Raw genomic sequence first — 14229 nt, 5'->3', positions numbered from 1 at the left:
TGAAATTTATCGGGAGAAAAAGAATACCATGCATGCATGTAAATGTAACCTGGGGAAAAAGAAAAAACCGTATGCAAATCTGTGTCACAGTAAATAAAAGGCGCGTACGTCAGCCATGTGACGTTATTCCAGCGTGTAACCGTTTTTACAGTTGTAACGTACGGGCGCCCCGTAGCACGTTTGCATTTCCTTTTAGACCATGCATTCTTTGATGAAAATTGTTTGTTTTCATGTGTGCTACCACCTCTTAAAGTTTTTCCATTCTTTTCTGAATCACCTTGTATTTGTTACTGCCAAAGCCCGAAATTGGCGATTCACGAAGTGGTCAATTTCGTTGAAAATTGACCTGGCCAATGTCCGAATTTCGGGCTTTGGCCAGCCAGTTCGCAGTGGCCGAAGATCTCTGACCAAATCCGTTAACAAAAGGCATGATTCGGGGTCATCACCAAGTTGGCGTATTTTTTCGTGATAAATAGGTCCACGTTAGCTATGGCAACCAATCAAACCGCAGTCACGATGGGATATATATAATCTTTTTTTTTCCTTCAAAATTTGACGTAAAAACTATGTGTAGCCTACATTATTTCTATAGAAGTATTTTTTTTTAATTTAAATTTTTTTCTCCCGTCATATGGAGCTAATCAAATAGGCCTATACAGCTACTATAATTAGAAATCTCTACCTTCCAAACGTTTTTGGGATTTGTTTTTTCTTCTTTTACAGAATTTTTCCCCGACTTACTTTTGCCAAATATTTTACATTTTCTCTGATTCTTCATGTCACTAGGAACCCTGCAATATGCAAAAACTTTTCTACAGTTTAAAACTATAGAAAAGTCTTTTCTCTGTACGGTGGACCCCCCCCCCCCCCCCGTATTCGAGGTTTCCATTTTCGCGTTTTCTTTCCCTTTACTGGAATTTTTTTGCAACACTCAGACATCATCATTCACGTGTTTTGTTCACAAAATTTGAGTTGTGCATGTTTAGGATGGATCGCTAATGACATTACTGTCATCACTAGAGCCGTGGCAGATCCCAAGAGAAAAACAGTCACCTTGGGTTGGATTAATCTTTGGTCACAATGTGCGCCAAAGGACAACCATTTCCACAGATGCCAACTGAAGAGACTAGAAAACAGTGGTTCTCAACCGTGCAGTACTCTCAGTAGTACTGGGATATTTCAAGGGGGCAACGGGAGAAAATGAAGAGGAAAGGGGGCCATCAGAGGTGATTTGGTGGGCATAGAGAGCTGAGAAAAAAATTTAGGGGTGAAGAAGTGAAGCTTTTTAATCAAGCATGCTCAACTTTTTTGAAGTGAACTTCATTGATTTGAAAATGTGTCATGGGACAATCAAGTAATCTGGAAATATGCCACAGGCCACTTAAATGATCTGTAAATGTGCCACGGATCACTTAAACGGTCGGAGAATGTGCCTAAGGAACCTGGTTAAGTGCTGCTTCATACATTTTTACAAAATTAAGTTTGAGGTCGCGGGCCACATTTGGCCCATAGGCTTTGGGTTGAGCATGTATGTCTCAAATAAACTATGGTGGGGGAAGAAGTGTGACTACTTACAGAATTCAGCACCCATAAAAACAGGGCCATCTTAAGTCCCCCAGGCCTGACCCCCGCATATTTTGCAACAGGGTCCCTAGGATGGGGGGTCTTTCGCAGATCTCCTGGCTAGATTTTTTATGGGTCCTTCCATACTAAATTTATAGTATAAAAACAAAAAAATGATGAGAATCATATTGGGCCCCTGGGTGCTGCTCTGACAGTCTCTCTTATGAGGGGCCACGCCCAGGGGTCTCATGTCCATCGAGTGACCTCTCTTCATGAGGTTTTGTACATTACAATGACTTTGAAGATAAGTGGTAAATATATGGGCTGTGTTACTTCCAGCTAATTATGGGTCTACCAGCACATCATTTTGCCTAAGGCCCATGATGTTGAGACAGCACTGAATAGAACTCGAACTAGAGGGGAGTTCAATAAATTCTAGCCCGGTGGTCAACAGACCAATATTATTTACAAAATTTTTATTCATTATAAATTTACTGAAAAAATCATTTCAATACGTAGGAAGGATCTCGCTTCTTTATGAGGGTCGAAGATCCTGGGTAAAACAGGGGAGCCACGAGAAAAAAAAAGGTCTAAAGGGGGCCACGGGCAAAAAAAGGTTAAGAAGCACTGCTATAAAAGACATTGTCACGTTATCGAAACACGTGGGTGGAGAAGCGTTTAATGATATGGATATAGAAGTCGAACAGCTAATTAATAGCAATTCAGAGGTATTGACCGAGGAGGAATTAATGCAGTTGACTGCTCCTGAAATTGAAGTGGTACCAGATGAAGATCAAGATAAAGAAGTAGAAGTTCACCATGAGTAGCATAGCGGAAGGGCTTCGCACGTTCAAATCAGCAATAGATTATTTTCATGACATAGATAACTGTATGGTACGCTCTTCACATGTAGAAAAATTGGTAGAGGAAGCCTTGTCATCATATTCCAACATACTTGATGATATGAAGAAGAAACGGCAAACAGAAATCATAATGTTCTTCCAACAATCGCTGCACCCTCTTTTACATTCCCTTATACCTCTGCGTTTCCCTGCTCTTCTCAGGCTGTTCAATAAACGAGATATACAAGAAAAAAACTATGATTTCGGTTATTCGCGGTCACCCCCGCGAATACAGGGGACCGACTGTAAAAATATATACTCAAACTCAATATTTCAAACACTTTGGAATGCAAAATATCCAAAAATAACTTTACAACAGATTTAAACTCATTTGTAGGAAACACGAAGTTCATTTAAGAATTTGCCGCTTTTCTCTGAATCCTCGCCAAGTAAAGTTGCGTTTGGCGTTAAAAATGTTGATTTGAATTAATTTTATACAGCTTTTCTGTTGCAATTCCGCAGCTACTTTTTTCACAGTATACATTTTGAGCCATCTACTAACGCCTGTAAAATTTTCGTCGAATTCTATGAGTTTTCCTCAGGAGCGTTTCCTTGTTAGAGCCATTAGGTTTTTTTTTCTTTCAAATTGTAAAAAAACCCTCTTCTTCAAATGAAAGTGTTTGTTCAATGTAGAAATATGCTGATTGAAATCAACCAATTAACCTTCACAAGCAACCAAATTATAGACAACGGATAATTTGAAAGGAGGAGCAGCATTGATAAATTCGATAAAATCCCTATGACATGCAATGAAACTTTTCTGCTCAAGAACCCAGCACGTCAACGAAAAATGTACATTAGGACTAACAGAGAATGGCGCCTGGAAGAAAACAATAAAATTCACGCACTCCCACTCGTGGTCTTTGTCTAACGCCGCGACAAGTTATGCGCTCACAGAAAAAAGGAATAGATTGCGACCTCCCACTTCCTAGTACTAAAGTCAAACCTCTCTTCCGGTGACCATGAAGTCAGTCATGAATAACTTCATCGCCATTGCTTGATGGCTTCGTTATTTCTGAGTCCACAACAACACGACACGAACAACAAGCCCATAAAGAACGAACACTTTTTTCAAAACTTTATTCTCACACAGATTTCCGTGGCATGTCGCGGATGCGAGTATTGTGTCACTATCATACTGATTGCAGCACTATTTATTGCGCTGTATTTTACAGTTGTCGAATACACTCTTACGGCTTCTATAATCCTTCCCTTTTTCTCTTTCGAATTTTTAGTCGCAAAGTGGTCATTATTAAACATACTGTAATTCAGGGATTCTTAACTTTTTATGTTCCATGGACCCTTTATGCCAATAAGACGAAGCACGAAGCTCCCCTCCCCCGCCAATACAATGAAGGCCACAGACAACTTTGCAGAATAATATTCAGCATATAATAATGCAAAAACAATTTTATAATTGTTTTCTCATTCAAGCTCACGTAGCCCCTGAAACCTCTCCAAGAACTCCCAGTACTGTAATTGGTCCTTGACTGCATTTCAAAGCAGTGGAATCTTTAACCTTGTTTGAGTCACGAGTACCGCTAGTGTCCATCATCAGAACAACATCAATATACCATACACGTGCTGAAACTCATTATCAGCAATAACGCTTTGTGCATAGGGTGTCTATCCCAATGAATGGGATATTACAGTTGAATCTGTACGAAAAGGAAATAATATTGCGTTTTAAGATCATAGACGGATATGGTGGCGGGGGAACACCTTCCAGTTCAGTTTTTTTTTTTTTTTTTGCGGGAAGACGGAGATGGAAGAAATTCACCCCCCCCCCCCCCGAGGAGAGGAGCCTGTATCCGCTTATAATGATGAAGGCGCACATCAAAGCACTACTGATCACCGACTGGACTACTATCTCTTGATTTTGTTGAAGACAGGTTTCCGTCTCATACAGTGTCTGCCTAAGCTAAGGCCACACTCACGTCCAGTCTGGTTCATTAGTCATTCTCAAATATTTGCTACCAATGTTTGCCTCCCACCTGCTGGAATGAAGCACCAGTGGCATAGGCTAACTACGCACTGGCCCAGCTTGGCCCAATGACCCTTGGCAAATACAGTATAAGCTTACAGAATACTCTCCGTGTTGTGACTGTTGGCGTTCCTCGACCACTGTGTGGCGAGAAGGATTAGAAGATCGGGAAGGAGGCTTCTTTGACTTGGGGAGGGGGGCTGGAAAGTGCTGGTCATTCTATTCGATAAGCCTTCCAATACCTTCCAGTCTCCAGCATTTGACGATCAATGCTAATGGTGGGGAGGCCACGCTACTTGCCCACGACCAAGCTTGGAATGTATTGGGCAAGGCCGGACACGAATGTGGCCTCAGCTTTAGACAGTTCTCGCGGTGGTTGGATGAGTTGATCAATACCTCGCGATTACGATATCAACCATATGCGCTGAACATTCTTGGGAGCATCGGTGAGCACCGCGATGCACGCGAGAAACAGATTGAAAATGCATCTTAAAGTTAACTTGCAAATTTGACCACAGAAAAATAAATCTAAAGTCAAACGAAAAAAAACCGACGGACCTCTCGAACCCACCCCGGAAAAATACATCAATATTCTAATATATAAACAGGTTTATTAAAATTACTAGACGAAAAATTCAATGACGATTCGTGTTACTGTCATGACGGTTTGTAAATTAACTTATTAATTAACTTATCTTCTATCTTACTGGATCGAAAAATATTTCTTTACAAAAAACTATCATCAATCCTAATTTCAAAATGCTGGGTGTGTCCTAAACACTGTGGAAGTTTTTATCATGTCAGCATGAAAACAGAAAAGCAAGATATCCAATAGCTTCTATAAAACATCGCGCCGACTCGGCTATCGGTTGTTGACAGGCTCTCTCGCTCTCCTTTTTCCACAGCTTTAAAGGAATCATAAATTTCTCCCGATAAGTGGTGTAGCATCATCCACGGAGCACGTGGAAGAAATCCATTGGATCATCTCTTTCTCTGCTCTTGGACAAGACGACGCCTTTCTTTTTCATTTTAAAATGGGGGAAAAACCTCCATTCATTCTCAAAATTGATGTCAGAATCATCTTGGAAAAAAATGCGCGATTTCGAGACAATATTGTGATTTTACTCCGGGTCAACTAAAAAAAGAATCATAGGGACAACACAATTTTGAAATCCCAATCATGATAATCGGTGGTTTCCAACTTTTACGTAAGCATGTAGGGGTTATTTTTCATTAGGGCAGCGGGTGCAATTACCCAAATTCATTACCAAATTCACTGCTACTTCATCAACTGCAAGAATGAAACATATTTCTTGTTTCCAGGCACCATAGTGCCCGCGGACACCGGATTGGAGTCCACTGATGTAAATCGATCTCTTGGATCCAATAAACTAGAATTTTTTTTTTTTTTTTTGAAACATCTAGAATTTCGACATAAATTATCAAACTATAACTGGAATAATCTTAATCCTAATAACTGAAGGTGACTTTTAGAAAACAAAATAATTATCGCAACCGTTATGAGTAAGAAATTCTTCTAGGAATGTTCATGTTCCGCCATTCTTGATTTATAGACCCAATGGATTTGGCTTCTACTGGCATGGTATGTAGAGAAATACATAGGCCCCTATACTCAACAGGGCAGGACAAATCTCGAAAAATTTACATGCCTAAATTAATATTTAATATGCCAGCGTTCTGGACCTGTTTCTCGCATGGAGAATTGGGCACGTGCCTAGAGATGTAAAATTCTCGAAAATAATCTTCCGGAGAATATTCTCATCGAGGAGAATATTCGAGAATATTCTCTGGTAGGACTACTATATTATAAATAACTTGAGAATATTCTTATAAGTTCTTGATGAGAATATTCTCCTGTTATTTATAATATAGTTACATATAATATCCTTGAGAATATTCTATGGAAGGACTACTTTCATAAATTACTGGGGAATATTCTTATAGAAAATAATAAGAATTATTCTGAAGTTATTAATAATAGTCCTTCCAAAGAATATTCTTCTGTTACCGAAATCTTTCCAGAGAGTATTATTAAGAATATGTGTAGAATATTAACATGTATTATAATAATCTCAATAAATAACTTGAGAATAATTATTATTTTCGATAAGAATATTCTCTAGTAATTTATAATAGTAGTCCTTTGAGAAAATATTCTCTGTCCCTGTCTCTCTTCCTATTCAAGATGGGAATATTGAAGTTTGTAGACCACAATATCAAAGTTTGAAAGCAAAGAATTGCACAACTTTTAAAGAAATGTGAGTGATACAGAATTTAAGTGTATGTGCACATTGAAGAAAACAACAGTTCTGTACCTTAGAATGAAGGTGATTATATAAGAATAGTTCCTCTGTCAATCAACTTTGATTTAATTTCTTTTGTTGTGAACTTATTTCTGAAAATTTATTATCTAATTTTAAAATAATTTTCTAAGGGTTTAATCTAAAAATTTCTAAAATCTTTATAACCAAACTTTTGAAACCCTCTCATCATGACCTCAAACTAAAGTTGTCATTGGGAGGTGATTATACCAAAAATTGTTTTGTTGTAAATGTTTCAGGCAATGAAAACTGATTTATATTTCACAATATAAACAAAATTAGTAAAAAAATTTAAATTATTTAAAAGAAAAATGAATATTCTCGTTTATTCTCCAATTTTTACATCCAGGAGAATATTCTCACCTCACATCTCTACAAGTGCCAAGGGCTAAACAAATTTTTACGGTCCTAAAACTGGTAGCCTTTTGTACTTTCATATTTCAAACACAGGCTCATGTGCGACCCCCCCCCCCCCCCGCATACGTCTCTGCGTCAAAGAACAGTATATATATATATATACACACAAGAGGTCCTCAAAAATTCATATTTGTCCAGGGCCCAAACTTATGAGGAACAGCCCTGCTAGCATTGGGTACGATTTTGAAAAAAACATGTGCATGGTCAAAATTTTTACAGGCCCAGGCACATCGGGCAATAAATTTGTCCAGCCCTAACTATAGTAGCTATAGTTAGGGCGGGACTAGTATAGTCTATACGCAGATAGTAGCCAGTTGGCCACTATCTGCGTATGGACTTGAAAAACTAGCTCGTAAATGTAAAAGACATTCAAAGAAGCATATTGTTTGGAAACAAAGGAGTAATTCGTAAAGCATGCTGATTTGTGAAATTGAATGTCGACTGCAGCTAATATTGATGGGATTGTGCATGAATGTCTTCTACAACAAAAACTTTCCCAGATTTCGCAATGAGGTATTAAATTTTCAGGTGATCAACATTCCAGCCTAATATCCACATAGGAAATTTAATGTCCTATTAAGGCTATGGGGGTAAGCAACATTTATTGCAGTAACCTTTAGCGTAGCAGTTAAGTAACCTATCATTACTGCAAATTTCCCAATGTGATGCCAAAGGATTTATTGGCAACAGAATCATCTTTAAAGGACTGCAGCCAACCAGAATACATGAGGTGAGGAAGATGTTAATACAAGTGGGTATACGTGTACTTTCAAATCGGAACAAAATTTAGGGGCCAGCCAGATTTCTTAGGAACCAAGCATGGTTTGCTCTAAAAGAATGATCCTGAGTAATATTTATTCGACTTTTCCGAGACTCAATGACCCCATTTCCATGTTGGAAGACATGAAATAGGGTGTTTGTATTACTGTTGCCATGAAATCAGAATATTTTTTCTCAGCTTTAGATTTTAAATTTACCAATCACATATAGAAAATTTCAGGCACCAATACCAATTTCCTAGTCACCACAGCGACTTAGTGTCGAGGATTTGCCAAGCCCTGGTAAACAGTATGTCAGACCTGTTGCCCCAAAGCTGAATGTTTTGCATTGTTCTGCAAGGAGCCCTCAGCTGAGTGGAAATTTTCTGAGCTAAAAATCCAGATAGTGTACAGGAATTTTAAGAAAAGTACACTTTTCTTAAAATTCTTCCAGATTGTTCTGCTGCACCACTGTTTGTTCTGTAAAGTATGCCACAGTTTTCTGCATATTCTGCTTTTTGGGGCCTGTGGGTACTTGGCTGAAGCCTTAATTTAACTCTGTATTAACTCTGGAGGAAAGCTATCTAAATGCATATCGTTGTAAAGTAGTTATCATTATAAGCGGAACATATTAACACTATGAAAAGTACATAGGCAGGAGAGAGCAATATTATTATATAGGCAATTATCATTATAGAGGGTATAGTTATATAGGAATTTCATTCCATAATGTTTGTTCTAACAACGGTTTTTTGAGACCTCTAGATGCTTAACTTGAGTTTTATGTAGGCAATTTTGATTTTCTATCAACTCTGGAGACAAAAGGCTGAACGTACATAACTACCCAGGAATGCGCCTAGGACCCTGGGATGCATCCAGAGATCTCCATGATCTAATACAATGTTTCCCAAAATGGACGATGTAATGGTCCACGGGACGATAGAAGCTATGAGTATAACATAGGATCCTATGGATTTGCATGAGTCGGGGGTGATGAGAGAAAAAATTTCTGAGGAAAGGGGGCGATGGAACAAAAAGTTTGGGAAACTGATCTAACACTATGATCATTGAGAGTAAGTAAATAAATTAGCAGGAGGTACTTATAGCACCGCAAAGGAGGTTTCACCCAGAGGACCATGATGTATCAAGAGTAAGTATGTAAATTAGTAGGCTGTATTCTTCGCCCAGGAGACAATGATACCAAGACGGCCCTGTCTGGAAGTGCTCTGCTCTATTTAAAAAGCACTGAGAGTAAATGTTCGAGAACCCACAGCACCACTGTAGACAAACGCTTTGAAAAGAACCTACTGCAGCCAAGGTACGCATTTTTTTACACTATAATACTTCTCGTGATGCTTTTAAAGAGGATGCATATTTTAGATTGAACGCACTCCGTAACTTGAAATGTAAGTCATGCGTATATAAGTCTTCAACTCTGGTAACATGCGTGTACAGCTTTATTACAGGCCTTGTTAAAATGTGAGATGTGGCATCCGCTGTGTCAACAGTTTAAAGGTGTCTGTGGAAAGTTATAATGATCACGTTACAGTGTTGGACAAGGGTATTCAACCTTTAGGAGAGTGCAGGGCCACCAGGACCATAGCCAGAAATTTTATTCAAAGGGGGAAACCACCAATTTTTGGGGGGCAGATGCCCCAAGTCCCTCTCGCTACGGCTTTGGACATGCCACTTAATTAAGTAATCTGAAACTGTGGCGCATCTCACTGAGGTAAGTGTACCTGCAACCAGGCCACGAGATATTCACAATTTTATTTGTCCCATTAATTTCTTGTTTGTCATGTGTAGAGCAGGGCAGACATGGCTCGAGCACTGGGGCATTTCCCATCAGTTTTAGTTCTTTCATGCTATAAATTCACTCTGGAAATGTGCCCTGGCTACTTGAGAGTAATCTAAAACCTTGTGCCGCAGATCACTTAAATGAGCTGCAGGTTGCTTAAGTGCTCTGGAACTGTTCTGTGGTGATCTGTAAATATGCCACGTGACATGCTGTACATTCCAAAATCACTCACGTGATCTTGAACTGTGCCACGAGTCACTCAAGTGATCTGTAAATGTGTCATGGATCATTCAAATGATCTGGGAATGTTTATTGTGACAGTCGAGTGATCAGGAACGAATTATTTAAGTAATCTGTAAATGATCCACAAGTTATTTGAATGATGTGTCAATATGCAGTCACCTAAGTGATGTGTAAATATGCAGTGAGTCACTTGAATGATGAGTAAATATGCAGTCACTTGAATGATGAGTAAATATGCAGTCACTTGAATGATGTGTGAATATGCAGTCACTTGAATGATGTGTGAATATGCAGTTACTTGAGTGATGTGTAAATATGCAGTGGGTCACTTGAATGATGTGTGAATATGCAGCGAGTCACTTGAGTCACTCAAGCGATTCACTGTATATACGGAGTCACTTGAATGATGTGTAAACATGCAGTCACTTGAATGATGTGTAAATATGCAGTGAGTCACTTGAGTCACTCAAGTGGTTCACTGCATGTACAGTCACTTGAATGATGTGTATATATAAACATGTAACACAGTTCATTTTTTTTTGAAAATTAGGTACGAGGTCGCGAGACACATCAGATGTCAAAGAGGACCATGGGTTGAGCATTAGAGGAATAATAAATAAACATGAAATGTGGGAGCACATTCACACAGACATTACGCGTCACTTAGATGAAACAACAACGAAACTCACCGGTGCCTGAAATCATTTGAATGTGCGGCGACGTACGTATCAAAAAAGTTTTCTCCCAACGCAGCGGCGGCGATGCTCTAACTGGAATCCGGTCTAACCGCCAATTTGCATCATCATTCCCTTGGCAAGCGCTCACTCGGACACACAAAACACCACACACTCACTGAACAGCACCACGATCAATCAAAAAACAAACAAACACTACGAAATTCAATTCTTCTCCTTCACTCGGTAAATTGTTCTCGAAACAAACACCACTTGATTATTATTGTACAAATAATAATAATAATAAAGAGAGAGAAGCGGCCGCTCCTTACATTTCTCACATTCAAAATTCTGCCTGTTGCGACGACGATCACGATCGAGTCGAAGCTCCGCCGCCACACGACGATCGAGGGGAGGGAAGAAACCGGCAGGCGGTGAAAAGAATCTCGACGGGTGACTTATTTCAGCGACGCCTGGTGAGGAATGCGTGTTTTCGTTTCGAATGTATGTAACAGATGGCGCTTCTCCCTAGTCAGAAATCGAAACTTTTTCGAAAGTCACGGAGGCGCGTCTGTGAGGTGGTTGCGCAAATTTTGCTACCCTTTAACGCACTCTACTCAGTGCCGTCTTAACGCATGGGCCCACCCGGGCACGTCCCGGGGGCCTCAAGAGAAGAAGGGCCTCACAAAAATGAGATCCGGTTGAAATTTTTAACTCATGGGGCCCACCCGGGCACGGCTCGGGGGCCTCAAGGGAAGAGGGGCCCTCAGAAAAATGAGGGCGTAGGTGAGAGAATTTGCCAGGTAAGAGCCTCAGAAAAATCACTTGGCCCGAGGGTCCATGATGCTCTTAAGACGGCCCTGAGTAGAGTCTGGGCCGTCTTAAGAACATCACGGACCCTCGGGCCAAGTGGTTTTTCTGAGGTCCTACCTAGTAAATTCTAGAAAATTTCAACCGGATCTCATTTTGTGAGGCCCCTCTTCTCTTGAGGCCCCTGGGCCGTGCCCGGGTGGGCCCATGTGTTAAGACGGCACTAACTCTACTCAATGCCGTCTTAACGCATGGGCCCACCCGGGCACGGCTCGGGGGCCTCAAGGGAAGAGGGGCCCTCAGAAAAATGAGGGCGGGTGATAGGTGAGAGAATTTGCCAGGTAAGAGCCTCAGAATAATCACTTGGCCCGAGGGCCCACGATGCTCTTAAGACGGCCCTGACTCTACTCTAATCTTCTTGATTCATTCATTCCTGAAATTTGCCACCCTGGGCTATCATAACCCTGCTCAACTCCTCACCCGGGAATATACCCTCCTTTCTTCGGATCAACTCTTCATTAATGGGGGTGTCATGGCCCCTAGCCGCCCGTCCACGACCCAGTGGTAGGATTATAAAAAATAAATAAAGGACAAGTTAAAAAATCTATCTGGCTGATAGATGGCTGTAGTTTCTTTCTGCTATTATGAGTGGGGGGGGGGGGGGGGTCCATGGCAAGCATCGAAATTTCCAGGAACTCCGCGACTAAAATTTATTTGGAACTGCTGCTCTAGATCATTCATATGCCCACACATTCCCTAGGCCGCTCTTTCGGTGGCTCACTGACGTGGTTTCTTCCACTCTGGGTCACTACCATGCTGACAAGCTCTCTGAGTCACTTTTTGATCACTCACTGAACTCGTGCTTCACACTCCAGGTCACTCTTTTGAACTGATCCCTCACCTCTCCAGGTCATGCTCACACAATGTCTCTAGGGACCACTCTTTTGGTGATTCACTGACGTGTTTTTTTTTTTTTTTGCTCTCTAGGTCACTCTTTTGGTCACTTACTAAACCAGCCATCACGCTCTGGGTCACTCTTATGGTAGCTCACTGACACGGTTTTACACTTTTGTGGTCACTCACTGGCATATGGTTCTTCACTCTCTAGGTCACTCCCATGGTCACTCACTGACCTTGCACTTCATGCTCTAGGTCACTCTTTTACACGCTCACAATCCTGGCCCTCACTTTCTAGGTCATTCCCATGCTCACACACTCTCACTGGCTTTACACCTCACTCTATAGATCACTCTTATCACGCTGTCGTGATCACTCACATATACTGCGGCACTTGCTGCCTGCCATCTATCCAAAATTCGAGAACTTTGTTAATGAATCACAAACAGGAAAATTAGAGAAAATAAGACTAATGCTGTCATTTATTTAGCAAGCGAAAAACTATCAACTAGTAATATTTCTAGACCGCAGATGGCAACAAATTCATGAAACATGTATAGGATTTTTTTTTTTACCAAAGACATGTAAACTTTTATAAACATGGTGACCAGCGTGTTAAATTCGCAGCCAGGCCCTGATGGAACGATTCTGACGATATTACTGATACGGGCTACCATCGATGTAACAAACTCTCCCTAGAAAGCGCCAGTTGGGGGAGGGAAAGCCAATAATTGCTCAGATAATCGATAAGTATGAAATAATCATATAGACATCAAATTGTATACGTTAATGTTGTAAATACTGTCGGTCTTGACTTACTGTAGTTTCTCTAGAAAGCTGTACGGCTTTGACTTTTAATTATTTTATTGTGCAAAGATATTTTTTCCTTGATGAAGAATTGCTTCCTTTCCAGATGGCAGCAGCTGTTCGATATCGGTTCCATTTTCTCGATATTTTCCAGCCTGCTGATAAGTGGCAATAAAGATTCCAATGTCTAGACTTAAATCAGAGGTCTTCAACTTTTTTCCCTAGTCGCGGGTGCTGCCTGCATCCATTATCACAAAGAGGAGCACCTTTTCGGCAAGTTTGACACGAAAACAGGGTGATTTTAATCCTTTGTACAAAGAATTCAACCGGCACAATGATCAAGTGCTTGCGAGCACGAAATCAGAAACGGGTATTGAGCACTGTGAAGAATGCTTCAGTGAGCACCTGATCATTATGCCTTTCTTTTTGGCATTTTTTGTTGCTAATTTATTTATTATTTCTTTTAGGCATTTTTTGCCTTCGATTAATTTATTATGCCTTTTGGGTGGAGATACGATACGTGGGGGGGACACACCTTCACCTGGGGGTGGGGCAATGCCCTCCCTCATCATCATATATGCGTACCCTGGGTGACTTATTGACTTATTGCGTGCAGTGGAACCTCCCATAACGGACACACTTGTGTTTTCAAAAAAATTTTACTCCAAAGGGATCCAATGAATTTTGCTAAATAATTAAAGGACTTTTTTAGTGCACAAATTTATTTTTCGGTCCCAAGAGTGTCCGTTATGGAGAGATTTCATGCCTTGGCATCATCATCGTTCTTCTCCCCCCCCCCCCATCAGCCAGGCGTGAAGTTATTGGAAGGCCTTAAAATTATTGTATGGGTGGCCTCGAACAGGTGGCCTCGTCTTCAGGACCCCCAAGTCGCTGTATTTTTCTTGAAGAAATATGCTAATTTCAACATTGGTATGTTACCATTAGTATTTTTGTTGGTGCTGCCGTCTATGTTTCTTGTATCAAAATAAGGTTGGGGGATTACGATTATTGAATTTTGAAAAAGGTGCTGCCAT

At 40.5% G+C, this 14229-nt stretch overlaps 1 protein-coding gene across 4 annotated transcripts in view; it reads right to left on the bottom strand.

Annotated features, from left to right (window-relative positions):
- The window catches only part of kst (spectrin beta chain, non-erythrocytic 5 kst), a 153996-nt gene extending 142907 nt beyond the window's left edge, over nucleotides 1-11089 (bottom strand). For 3 of the 4 annotated variants that reach the window (XM_089245872.1, XM_089245887.1, XM_089245895.1), the window contains exon 1: nucleotides 10697-11089. The gene's annotated coding sequence lies outside the window, so the exon portion shown is untranslated. The remainder of the gene's footprint in view (nucleotides 1-10696) is intronic. The other variant, XM_089245880.1, reaches the window with a different exon arrangement.
- Between the last annotated feature and the right edge of the window lie 3140 nt (nucleotides 11090-14229).

The sequence above is a fragment of the Pholcus phalangioides genome, unplaced genomic scaffold (assembly GCF_987345545.1).
Source record: "Pholcus phalangioides strain wild (caught in Gottingen) unplaced genomic scaffold, Ppha-v1.0 ptg000003l_1, whole genome shotgun sequence".
NCBI lineage: Eukaryota > Metazoa > Arthropoda > Arachnida > Araneae > Pholcidae > Pholcus > Pholcus phalangioides.
This window is presented reverse-complemented; position numbering and strand designations above follow the sequence as displayed.